The 13,727-nt window shown below is 41.1% G+C and overlaps 1 non-coding gene across 1 annotated transcript; it reads right to left on the bottom strand.

Moving 5' to 3' along the window:
• Positions 1–3,127: 3,127 nt before the first annotated feature.
• On the bottom strand, positions 3,128–3,234 carry LOC112840648 (U6 spliceosomal RNA). The gene has a single exon (XR_003212545.1). It is a non-coding gene; the product is annotated as a U6 spliceosomal RNA (small nuclear RNA).
• Between the last annotated feature and the right edge of the window lie 10,493 nt (positions 3,235–13,727).

The raw sequence follows: 13,727 nt of genomic DNA, 5'->3' as shown, positions 1-13,727 counted from the left end.
CCAAAAAAATTCTAACTTCCACAGATCTATACCAATTCACCTAGTATTGTGCCAAAGAGAACTTCATGAGAACCGGTTGTTAAAGTTTCAGGAATTGTACAAACCAGGTGTTAAACATGGCCATTATTAATAATTAAATCACGCAAACTTATGAACAAGTCAATAGTATTTGTAAAAGGTAATAAATACTCAAAACCTATCACTTCCTAGTAACTTTACAGTCACTTGTGCTTTGAGTTTATTTCCATCCACTGTATGTGCATGGTGGAAAAACTGTAGAGAAGGATGCTGCTGTGCACCTCTTCCCAGCTCTGTATTCAGTGGTATCACCCTGGGAGCTTGAAATTAACAAGGCGGAAGTACCTTCACCACAAAAATTGACAAACACTGCAAATCAAGGCTTGACTTACGGGTTTCTTGATTGCCTGGGTTTAAGGAAATAGTGCAGAGCGTGTCAATAATGTAGATTAAGTTGAAAGTGCTCCATGTCTGTAGTTGTCAGATTTATGACCAGAACAAACACTTGAGAAATATTCTTCCAGTATTCGAAAAGTATTATTTGACTGAGCAAAGAATATTTGCAGCCACTGCCATGGCCTGGCAGCACTGTGCTAGTCTTCAGAAGTCAAAATGAACAGGACACAGACGGCCCTATGCTCAGGGAACTCAGAGCTCAGGGTGATTTGTCCTAAGCCAAGTACCAGAGAAGAGACAGCAGTAAAAGACATTGCATCTGTCATCAAGAAGTGTATAATTTAATTGTAAAGGCAAGCCCAGCACACAGAAAATACAGTAGAGTCTCTAAGTCAGGGATGACAAATATCTATTATGCACACCACCACCTCCCTGTCCACACCTATGTGAATAAGTGCCAGCACTCTGCCCTGAGCCAGGTTGTGGCTCCAGCATCCTGCCCAAGAGAGCACTCCAGGCAGCCACCACTGTGCTCATCATGGGTGCCATTACACAGGAGTACAAACCATGGGACAGCCCAGTTTCGAAGTTCAGAGGCGAGACCAGCCGGACCTGCGTTACAAAAGAAAGGCTTCATGGAAAAAAAATTTGAAAAGGATCTTGGAGGATGAGTAAGGAACTTGTTAGAAATGCCAAGTCCCAGGCCCCACCACAGGTCTACTGAGTTAGAAACTCTGAGAGTGGCCCCAGGACTCTTGTTTTAACAAGCCCTTCAGGTGGTTCTAATGTACACTGATGTGTGAGAACCACTGGATTATGCCCTGGCTGCTTCTCCAGCTGCTTTCTCCCATGTGTCACTCAGGTTGATCCTTACAACTGTGCCATGCAGGAGGTAGGCAAGCTAGAATATTTATCCTTCTTACACGGGTGAGAAGAGCAGTTCAAAGACATTACAGGACTCACCCAGGACCACGCTGCTGATGTGCAGCAGAGCCTGGGCTCCAGCCAGCTCTCCAGGTGCCAGAGCAGTGTTATTTCCATCAGCCCTAAGGTAAGAGCATAACGATAGCATGATTCCTCCCAGCCCCCAGCCTCCTAATTTCCTCTCTCACCTTCCCAAGGAGTTGGCCAGCTTCCTGACAACAGGCTGTGAATAAGCTCTGTGGAGTGATGACAGTTGCCTGACAGAAGGAAGGTGATAGGACTTGGTGCAGGGCCCCCACCATGCTCATACCTGCAAGGATTGAAAGTGAACTTCAAAGCCAGCACCACCCAGCTGGGCCCAGGCATCCAACAGCTTCAACTCATCAGATGCCATGGCCCAGAGCTGGCTAATGGCAAGAATGTGGAAACTCAGCCTCCAACGAAACCCAGGAACAGAGCCATGAAAGCTGGTCTAGGATCCAGCTCTTTGTGCCAAGCCCTCTCAGGCAGAAATGATCAGGTTTAAAGAAGAACTATCTCCAATCCAAGGCCAAGCTGACAGGTCAGCCTGGGGGACTGGAGAGGACATGGTCTCTCGAGTCCCACATACCTGGGTTTAAAATCAGTTCCAATGTTTACAAGCTCTGCAGAGCAGCCTCCTTACCTTCTCTGAGGCAATCACTTCCTATGCAAAACGGGGACACAAACACACACAGTTTGTGTGAAAGAAGAGCAATAACATATGCAAAAGTGCTGGCAGAGGCCTTGGCCCTTTCCTTCCTCACTCTTCCCTTTGGGAGTCTTCTTTCTCCATCTCCATGGATCCGGAGAAGGGGATGCCAAGTTGCTAATGAACCAGGCTAAAGGGGAACAACTCTGCCTAGAGCAGAATACAACCTCTAAAAGTACCTTCTAGCATTAGATCATAAATCTGTCTTATGTTGAAACTGTATTTGTGGGCTGTTAGCTCTGTTGAGTATATCTTACTGCTTTATCCTGCATTCAGCACTCACTATGCACAATAATGAGCTGCTCTGTAACTTAGGCAATATTGGGCATGAAGAAATTCATCAGGAATTTGCCAGAATTCTCCAATCATCTGAAATGAATCAGTAATTCTCAGTAATCAGTAATTCTCTGGCAAACTACATCCACAGGCCAAATCCAGCCAAGTGCTTCTTTTTGTAAATAAAGTTTTATTGGAACACAGCCATGCTCATTTATCCACGTATTATCTATGGCTGTTTTCACACTACAAAGCCAGGGTTGGACTGCAAGGGCTGAAATATTTACTATCTGACCCTTTATAGAAAATTACCTACCCCTGCTCCAAAAGAAAGTACAGATAAATTGAATTGTTACAGTTCAAGTTCTCCAAGATGTAGACTCTGAGAAAGAGTTTAGGATTCAGGATGGTAAACAGGGAATGCCTCTGGGATCCACATCTCTGGAAAGGAGAAAAAGGAAGCAGGAGTGGGCACAGGGAAAAGACCGGCTGCGATGCAGGTCCAGCAGCCTCAGCCAACTCCACAGGGAATGCTGGAGCAAATAACCCCTTAGAGCTGGCCTGAATGGGCCCAAATAGCTGCACTTTTACCCTCTGCCTTGATCGGTCATTGGAAGTGGGCAATCCCCTGGAATGCATGCCCGCGGGTGAGGCAACTCCCAAAGGGGCTAAGGGCTGGAGGCTGTCTATTGACATCACTCCCAGAACCGAAGGCAACAAATCCTCCCTTGCATCTCCATGCCCAGCACAGCCACCCAAGCTTTCTTTTCCTTTTTTTTTCTTTTTAATATGGAATGCTTCACAAATTTACGTGTCATCCTCGTGCAGGGGCCACACTAATCTTCTCTGCATCATTCCAATTTTAGTAAATGTGCTGTCAAAGCGAGCACCACCCAAGCTTTTTAAAAAGTTTTCTTCCACCACCTTCCAGAAGTGCCCCCCGCCTCTACACCAGGGAGTCAGGTGTCTTCTAAACTTCCAAGGGAAGTGGTAGGTGTCATCAGTGGGACACAAAGTCAAAGTGGACACAGGGTGTTCAGAATAACAACTAAAATATCACCTTAAATTTATTCCCAGTAATATTCTTGAAAAACTTTATGTCCATAAGCTTTATTGGAAATCACAGAGAAACAGGCTATGCATCAATAAATGCCATTCTCAGGAAAAGTGGACTTTCTATTTCTATCATAATAACACCCAGATTTTTTGATAGAATGGTGATATCTGAGATATATAATGTATATAAGATATAAAATGTTTTATATAAAAAAGATACAATGAGAGATAAGGTAGAAAATGTCACTGCTTATTAGTGCAATAGCACAAGAGCAAGAGATTTTGAGTCTACAAACCTAGGTATAGTTCTCCACCTGCCACTTACTCTCAACAATCCCTTTACCCTCCCAATGTGTTTGCCAATCTATAAGATGGGACTATGATACTCTACCCACTTCACAGTGTTCTCACAGAATCAGAAGAAATGATATATGTGAACCAGTGATGAAATCTGGAAAGTTCTCAAAAAATATTTTTTGTCTATGTCTTCTGTAACACCTCCTTCATTGCTATCTTGAAGTCCTATTCAAAAATTTAATTGCTTTAGTTCTTCTTTTTTTTAGTTCTTCTCTGGTCTTACCAAGTATATCATCAATATTTTTTCATATACAGAACAGGTATTTTAAAAGATTTTTTATTTGCTCTTGGTCTACCTATGTACATAAATATACATGCACACGTGTATATATACATACAGATACCAGCCCCATATGATATTTCCTTCCCAAGACAAATATCCCAGAGAATAGATAGGCATTGATATTCACAACTTTTGGCAAAGGATGTTCGAGAAAATAGCAGTGAACATTCGAAGTCCTGCCTCTTCATAGTCCTGCCCTCACTGACATCACATGGGGTCTCACCTACTCCTGGGAGCCCACTGATTGGCCTAGCATAGTGAGGTTTTGTCCCACCATGTTTTCCTGAGCTATAAGTGGCCAGGTATACTACAGTGAGATCTAGGGCTTCACTCCATTTTGTCTTGTGTCTCAGCTGGCACAACTGTTCTGTTAATGAGTCATTTTCCTTTCTGCATTTCTTCTTTTCTCTTTCAGACTATCTCTTCACTCCATGAATGCACATAATAATATATTATATATATATACATATATATATATATATATATATATATATAATTTGTTTCTTGGCTTGCATTAGCCAAGGGGAAAAGAGCACATAGTAATAGGATAACCAGCATTACTCAGGCTCTGCCCACTTCTATTTAACCTGTCAAAATCTCCATTTATAATGAAAAGTCCCACATAACTCGTTATGGAAGTTCTTAGAAAGTGCTTGCTTACTGCCATATTCCCCGGCCCTCTCAGCTACTATGGGGCCCCTTTATTTTCTTTCTCTTCTGCCCTAAGTTTGTAAAGCTCCATGAAGGTGTCTTGGCTCTGCTCGTGAATACCTGGTGAAGTCCTTCTGGGCCAAAGTCAACAACAGGGGGTGGATGTCAGTGATGCTGCAGTCTAACCTGAGGACAATTGCTCCCCACAACCTGTTACAAAAGCAGAACTGTCTGCTCCTCCTCGGTCTCTTAAGACTTTCCTCCCAGCCCTCTTTCAACTTCATGTCCTTCATTATTTCTTTCAGCTGCAGTCCCCTCTCCCTTGTCCTTAGCAATCAGAAGCAGGTCCTGCAGTGGGAGGGATTGGCCCTGGACAGCTGTCTGAGTTTCAAACTCCATCCGCTTCAAAGAACCAACCTCCTCACAGACACCTGCGGCACCATCAGTGGGCCAGGCATACTCACCTGGGCTCCGGCTTCCCTCACAAGAACACTGTGTCCTTGCCGCTGCATGTGCCCACCCAATCAACAAACATTTGTTGAACAACTACACTGGCAGGCCCAGCATCAGACAGTGCAAAACTGAAACCCTAAAGGGGCATGTTCTTTAAACTTCTAGGACCTCTTCCTTTACCTAGGCATTCAGTCATTCGACGAGGATATTTAGCAGCTACTATGAAAGAGACATTAAACCCTGTGTGGTCAAAAATGAATAGAACACAGTAGCTGTTGCCTTCACTGGGTTTATAATCTAGTAGCAGATATAGGAAGTTCACAAACAACCATAATACAAAGCAAAATACAGTAAGTGCTATAAGAGGGGTACAAAGTGTTTCTGGTATTCAGAAAAAGAAAATTGCATTTATTAAGCACTTTCTAGTGCTCAGGCATCTCTAAATCCCAGAGAGAGAAGGAGGGAGAGAGAATAGTGTGTATGTGTGAGTATATTTATAAGATGCATATTCTCAATACTTAATAGTGTATATATAATTTCCATTTGACGTTTATTACATCTCATTTTGCAGATGAGCATCTCCCTCTCAAAGTGATTCAGTAACTTGCTCAGAAAGGGATCTCTGTCAACAGGAACATCTGGAAAGTTTTAATAAAACGAGTATCATCTCAGCTGGGTCTTAAAGGTTTGGTGGAATTTTAATTCATATGTATGATTTTTAGTACACAAGTAATATGTTTTCGCTGTGGAGATTTTAAAAATATAGGAAAGCACAAACATGCAAGTTAAAAAAAAAAAACCATAAATCCCACCACCCCAATATAAATGTTAATGTTAATAATGTTAACACCATTAACATTTTGGTGCATATCCTTATAAACATTTGTCTACTAACTGCCGCATCTAAAAGAACAATCAGGACTACACTGTTTAGTCACCTGCATTTTTATAAATGCATTTCATTTAAACCTCACATTCCTGCAAAGTAAGGAGTGTTATCAACTCCATTTTCTAAGAATAACTTGAGGGGCAGAGAGTTTAGTTTGTCCAAGTCACATGACAGAGCCAAAATGCACATCCCAAATGTCTTTCTCCAGAGTCCATACTCAGCTTCCTCCAGCTGCCTCCCAGCCCATGAGCTGAGTCATGGAGATGGCAGGGCATGGAAAGGAAAAGTAGGAATCACTGGGAGGGATTGGTCTTAAAGAAATACATGTAACCTGATTCCAGCCTCCAGACCCCAAGCACACCCTGCCCCACAGACAAAGAAATGCAACCCTGTAGACAAGAGTAGAAGGAGACTTTCAGACAAAGAAGGAACAGTGGGCACATTTCTTCTAGGGACCATTGGGATCCTTGGTTGGGATTTGGAGACTGCTTCTATCTAGGGCATAAAGGATGGGGAGAAATTTTTTAATGACTCTAATTTTTCCAGCCTGGATGGTTGGAAGAAGGCTGGTCCCATAACCTGTTTCATAACCTGTTCAATAATACATGTAACCTCTACTAGGCAAAAACTGTTCCCTCAGTTTAGACTCACCCCTACCTCAAGACTCTATGTACTGTGTGATCCAGTGAGGTCTCATCAAATCTATAATCCAGGTCACTAAGGAGATCTGGCCCTGGCTAAAAATCTCATGGGAGCCAGTGTGGGGGCTGGAGCACCTCCTTTGTGCAAGCCCAGGCTTACCCACACTGTTTTCCCACAGTGGCTTCTCTGTAACCAGCAGGGTATCTGGAACAGGCACCAGGCTAAAATGCAGTCAAGCAGGATGGTCCCCTCCCCATTCCACACCAAGTGGACTTCCGTTCTGCCCTAGCAGGGATGGGAACAACAAGCTTTTGCCAAGAGAAAAGAAGAAATCAAAACATAAAATGTACTTCTTGGGCTGCATGTTCCTGGCTTGACTTATATCACTTACCATAACAGTGATATTATTTTTTAGAACAGCACAGAGAGTTTTAGGCAAGGCCAGAAATGCCAGCCTGGGATTTGGTCCCCTAGAGTTCTGATACCAAAAGAAGGGGAAGGAACATGGCTGTGTGGGAGTCCGGAATGTCTCTTCTGATTCCAGTGTCCAGGCCCCAGCTGCACCCTGCCCCACAGACAAGGAAATGCAACCCTGTAGACAACAGTAGAAGAGAGACTTTGAGACAAAGAAGGAATAGTGGGCACATTTCTTCTTGCGACCGTTGGGCTCCTTGAACCCTTTGTAGGTCTGGCTGACAGTTCATCTTTGATGGAGAAAACAGTGATTCACTGGACAAAGAGTTCTGGTTCAACTACTAGCTGAATACACAGCACCCATCTCCACCATCCACATCCCCCAAGCCCAAGATAATTTGTTTTGTTTATATTTTCTATCAGGTTTTCTAAACCTTACCACTTTCCAGAAATTCACCCTCAGGGAGCTAATTTTTATATAATTGTTAGTTTGTTCTTTTTCTTTCTTTTTTCCTCTTTCTTTCTTTCTTTCTTTCTTTCTTTCTTTCTTTCTTTCTCTTTTTCTTTTTTTTTTTAATCAAAGCTGCTCTCCATTTCTGGATGACATTTGATGATCTGCATCAGTAGAAAACATTAGCTTTGCCCTCTTTGACTCTGAAAACTTGGCAACAGAGTCAAATTCTCTCCAGGTCTCTCTAGTGTGAAACTTTCTGTAATCCTTTTCCCTAACACATACCACAAATCACTCACACAGATGCTTCAGAGAGAAGGCCAGGCCCTTACACATATCCTACAGAGAGCCTTCTTCAGTCCTGTTTCTTCTAAATTTTTTCAGTTTCTGATGCCCCTTTGCTCTTTCCTCTACATTTTATCACATTGAATCAAACCAGTGTGTCCTCTAGTATGTACTGAGACAGATAGTGCCCAATAAATATTGATAGACAGAGTAATTGGAATGAATCTCTACCCATCTTTTCCTTTTTCATTCCTTTTCTTTGTTTATCTTTATCACTGACTCCATATTCGATGGGCTTTCAGCTGAGCTCTACACCTGCTCACTGAAACTGAGCAACTCATCCCTCACTTATACCAGTGTCTATCACCAATTTTATCAAAAATTTCTTTTTTAAAGAAAGATTTTATTTATGCACAAGCAGGAGGAGCAGCAGGCAGAGGGAGAAGCAGGCTCCCTGTTGAGCAGAGAGCCCCATGTGGGACTCGATCCCAGGACCCTGGGATCATGACCTGAGCCAAAGACAGAAGACTGAGCCACCCAAGCATTCCATTATCACAATGTCCTTAACAAAACAAATTTCATTGCACCCATGCCAATGAAAGTCCATTTTCCTTTTTACGTTCAGTGGTAAATACTTATTGACTACCTACCCTGTTCCGGACATTATTCTAACAAAACAGATAAAGTCCCAAATCCAAAGGAGCTTACATTCTAGTAGCAGGAGACCAACAATAACCAAATAGATAAACCAATAAATAATATGCTCAAAAGAAAAATAAAGCAGAGTCAAGAGACAGAATGATAGGGGGTTGGCTAGGCCTTTTCCAAGCCTTAGTAAAAATAATCAATCACTTGTCCTCATATTTATCAAATGCCTAAGCCTCTCACTCCTTTGGCAGCAGGCATGGATGCACTGAGATAGTGATCCACAACATCTGTTTCTGCCAACCAACCCTCAAATGGGAAGGGTAACAATGTCCACTTTGTAAGGATTGAACAAGGTAGGTAATCCTTGCGAAGTGCTTGATGCAGTGTCTGGTACACAAAGCATACTAAATAAAGGACAGCCAGAAAAAATGGGAGGGAGCAGGAGTAGCCTTTGACAAAGGCCATCTCATTTGTGCTAATTTTAGCTTACTCTCCATATTATTTGTGCTTCCTCCAGGCAGCCCATAGCTTTATGAGCAATTGACCCTTGAACTGAGAAGCTGCTCCAGATAAAGACCTTAGCTGGTCTTTACATGACATGATAAATAAATGGCATGGTTTAGAGAGGAATGTAGGCTGAACTTGACAGTAGCTGGTATGTCTCACTTTCTTCTCTGGGGCTTTTCTTCACCCACTGGAACTCACTAATCATCTGACATATGGGCAAACCTGGAAGTGAGGGAGGTATTACCCCACAGGGCAACTTGGATCAATGGGGATGGGAGCCAATAGATAAGCTACTCTACCTCTGGTTTTAAGGCAGAAGAGTCTGAGGCTCATTCTACAGTTTCTCAGAAGCTTCCCCCAAAGGAAGGAGTCTCAGTCACCCACAGCAGCGACGAGCTCAGTCATACATCCTGTCTTTCCTTCTTTCCCTATTCATTGTCGTGGTCCCAACCCAACTCCTGTTCATTGGAATCACTTCCCAAAATAATTACATAGCACTCATATCAGGAAGAAATCAGGCTACTAAGTTAGGCATACTATCCATGCAGTGGTCTTTCCTTTCAGATTCTACCTCCTAATATTATATATATTATATATATAGTGTATATATGAAATTTCCATGATCTCTTCTCTTCTTTATAGCCTTTTCAAGTTAGAAAGTCTCCATTACTGTTTTGTGTATGTATGCAAAACCCCAGAATCACATCACTTGTTACAGAAATTCTCTTTGGTCCAAAATCTTTCCATTGCTTCCTCTATAGAAGACAAGATCTTAAGTTTTTTCAAGTTGGAAAACTCATTTGGAAGGTTGCAATGAACTTCTGTATTTTAGGGTGCAGACTATCCCTTAATTCTGGAAGCAGCATTCTGATGAACATTTGATGAATATATATACACACACATATGCAAATGCTTCAAACTGAGACGTAAAATATTATTATTTGAGCATATAACTTGAGTATAACTAGCAAAATTATTGACCTGCAGCATGAGATTTTTTTTCCTAAATCTAGATTTAAGCTGTCTTATAATTAAACTTTTTTATTTGCCCTTGGGAAGAAACAAAAAGACAACAGCCTGGAAGAGCAACAAGATGGACCAGCAGAAGTGGAGTGCTGTCCCAGAGCCAGAGACTATCAGATTGCCTGGCTAGAATGGAAGGGTTTGGGAAGCAGCTTCCTTAAGGTTCCAAAAAATTACTTGAGGATGAAACCCTAATAAAATGCTGAACTTCTTGATGGCAGAATAGAGACCTAGATCCTTGTTATTTGGGCATTAATACCTTCTAAATGTGGAAGGACAGAAATCTCTTGATTATCCATTATCCTCAGGACTCCTGCACCGCTTTCTTTTCCCTTCCTCATGAGGAAGGATCTACCAAATCGAAGTGTGTTCTACCATGTCTTAAGCTTTATAGGTATTTGGTAAGTATTTATTGAGTGAATGGATGAAACTAACCAACCTCTATCAACAAATACAAAATGATCTGAATATTAAGTAAGAAAGCATAAAAAAAGAGAGAGAGGGAAAAGGGGAGTTTTTTTCAACTACTACTCAATTTCCTTTCTAGCATTTCTCAGTGGGCTCTGATAACCATTAGTTCTTTGGTATGCAAATAAATGATTGAGTGTGGAGAGAGACTATATGGTAAATATAATTGGGAATACTAGTTAAATAGAGTAAAAAGGGCTTTATTGTTGTTAGGGTTTTTTAAGTATAGGAATTCTCAGCTTTTAAAACACTAACATATGCTACAAGAGTATATACTATGTTCTGTTTCTGTATGTATGGTTGACCCTTTGAAAAACACGGTTTAAACTGCATGGGTCCACTTATATGCAGATTTTTTCAATAAATACAGTACAGTAATGCAAATATATTTTCTCTTCCCTGTGATTTTCTTGATAACATTTTCTTTTCTCTAGCTGACTTCATTGTAGAATATAGTATATAATACACATAACATATAAAATGTGTGTTAATCGACTCTTCATGTTATCAGTAAGGCTTCCAGTCAACAGTAGGCTATTAGAAGTTAAGTCTTTAGGGAATGAAAAGTTATAGGTGGATTTTAGACCACACAGGTCAGCATCCCTACCCTGCGTTGTTCAAAAGTTGACTGTATTTAATCATGACCTTTTTTTGGAGAAGCATCGTACAAGATAGTATTTCTTGGGTATACAGTTCCCTGGAACATACTTTGGGAAACACTGGTTCAGTATTATCCTGATTTCTTTTTGGTTTTTGATTCATACTGCATTTTCCTGGCCCTTAGACAAAGATCACTCTGTACTCACTCTCCTTACAAATCTTCTTATGTAAGTGTAAATCACTAAGTGTTCCCAAATATCCTCCTTACTTCTGCACCCCAACTTTGAAGTTTAATTTAGGCCTGGACCTCCAAGAGGGAGGTCTTCTCAGACATCTTAATGACTTTCTAAGAGTCTTAGAGTCCCTTAGTTTTAAACCATTACCTACAAAACAAGTTGTTATCTACCCATTCATGCATCAAAAAATATGTACAAAGAAATTTTTATGCTCAAAGCAGCTTGGGGATAAATAGTTATATGCCACAGATCCTACCTTAAGGAGTGTATAATTTGATAATAACTGTAACTTCAAATTAAAAGGCTTGGGAATGAAATAAACCTGACTTTGTGGTCTTGGGCAAGTTACTTAACATTTCTATTGGTACTATACCTGTAAAATAGAGATAATTATATCTACTTTCCACCTTTGTCATGTTGATCAAATACAATGAAGTACACAAAAATATCTAGCATAGTGCACATTCTGGCACTAGAAATTTAGTAGCATTAATAGTAAGAGAACACCTTAAAATCTACACAGCAGCATTACCCAGAAAGAGGCTTTGTCCTCAACTGCTTCACTGAAATCTCCAGAAGCTGCCCAAATCACTGAACTATGAGCATGCACTGGGGAAGTGCTACCACTTGTACCACTATACACCCTCCAACCCCTCACACTGTTTGCTAGCTGAGGCAATGGTGAACCAAAGAGGAAGTTGCCTTTAGCCAAGACTAGCTGGTTGGTCTCTCCAGTCCTCTAGCCTGGCCCAGCCTTTGTGGTCTGGCCTGGTTCTCACAGTTATTTTCAACAAATTTTCACAATATTAGTAGGGCATTTTTTGTCTTTATCTACTTTTGACAAATGAGTGAACTTAGGCTCTGAAAAAATGCTTTGGCCCAGATCACCCTGCTAATAAGTTGCAAAGCTAAGATGACTCTATTTCATGAGGTCAATAGCACATAAATAACAAGAGAAAAGGTAGAAGGTTAAGAGGCTATTGCATTAATCCAGGCAAGGGGTGGGCCATTGCTAGAATGGAATGGAGAAGAAAGGAAATAATGAAAAACTAAAGTCGACATTTTTGACAGTGGAAAAACCTGAGAATCTTACAGTATCTGTTAACTTCCAGCCTTTCCCCCAACTACCTCCTCCCTTATCCTCAAAAGGAAAGCACATCCTAGCTAACAAATATGTGCACAGAGACATCCATGCTTGATTCAGCTTTCCACTGCCAAATAAAAACGTTAGTTATATTGATTTTTACACAAGGCCTGCCTTCAAAGAGTTAAAAATCAGAAGGGGAAAAGAGAGAGACCACATATAGGACATAAAGTCAAAGGTTGTGTCACACACAACCTGGTTACCTAGATTCCATGGTTAGTTCTGCCATTAAATAGTTATGTGACCTTGGGTAAACTGTAGAACTTCCACTGGATCACATTGTCTTCACTCATCACTCACTCATTCATTCATATATTCAATAAATATTTTTTGGTTGCTTACCAGGTGCCAATACAACAGTAAGCACCAAGAATCCAAATGTCCCTGAACCCAAGGAGGTTAGAGGCAAACAACCAGATAATTCCAATTCAACAGATTCCTCTTCCTCACCCCCATGACCGGTCAATCACCAATTCTTATCCATTTTAACTCCAGAACATATCCTGAGTCCACTCATGTTTCAGCCCCTCTCCACCGCCATCCTGGTCGAAGCCAGCCAGGGCTCATGAACTCAGGTTTGAGGAAAGTTCAGCTGCGGTTAGCCACCCTTCCTCAGAGCCCTGCCGGCTGCAGGAGTGAGACCAAGTCTTCTGGGCAACCAGCATGTTGTATGCATAGGCAAGGAGGCCAAGAGCCCTAAGAAGAACATCCTTCGATGCTTGAACATGATATTAGCATTCCAAAGAAACCACAGATTATTAAAAATCACATTATGCACATAATTGTTTCAAAGGGAGGGGAAGTGAGAAGCCAGAGAGTTTAAGTATCACAATAACAAAGTTATGTTTCCTGCAGGAATTTTAATAATAAAAGTGTTTTTAATAGCTTTAAGTGTTTAGCTATAAAACCAGTACATCATTATGTAAATCCAGTCTTTGATGATTCTGGCTTTTCTGCTCAAGAGGAATAGCTGTTCTTTTTTGGATCACATCATAGCTTTTTATCATTCTTTTGAATGGAAAACAAAACACAAACCTCTCAAACAAAGCACATCACCTCCCCACATACAAACCCAGTTCCCCAGCAGAAAAGAAAACTTGCCTCAGTTTCCTGGTCTGTAAAATGAGGATAGTTAATAGGATCCACTTTAAAGAGTTATAAATAGGGTTGTATTGGTTAATATTTGTAACATGCTTGGAGGAGTGTCCAACATACAGTGTATGCTGTATAAATGGTGTTAAATTACATTAATTACTAGATAAATAAGTTATATCTA

This window comes from Callorhinus ursinus, unplaced genomic scaffold, assembly GCF_003265705.2.
Source record: "Callorhinus ursinus isolate GAN/ISIS: 27379988/994484 unplaced genomic scaffold, GSC_fseal_2.0 scaffold19, whole genome shotgun sequence".
NCBI classification, from domain to species: Eukaryota; Metazoa; Chordata; class Mammalia; order Carnivora; family Otariidae; genus Callorhinus; species Callorhinus ursinus.
This window is presented reverse-complemented; position numbering and strand designations above follow the sequence as displayed.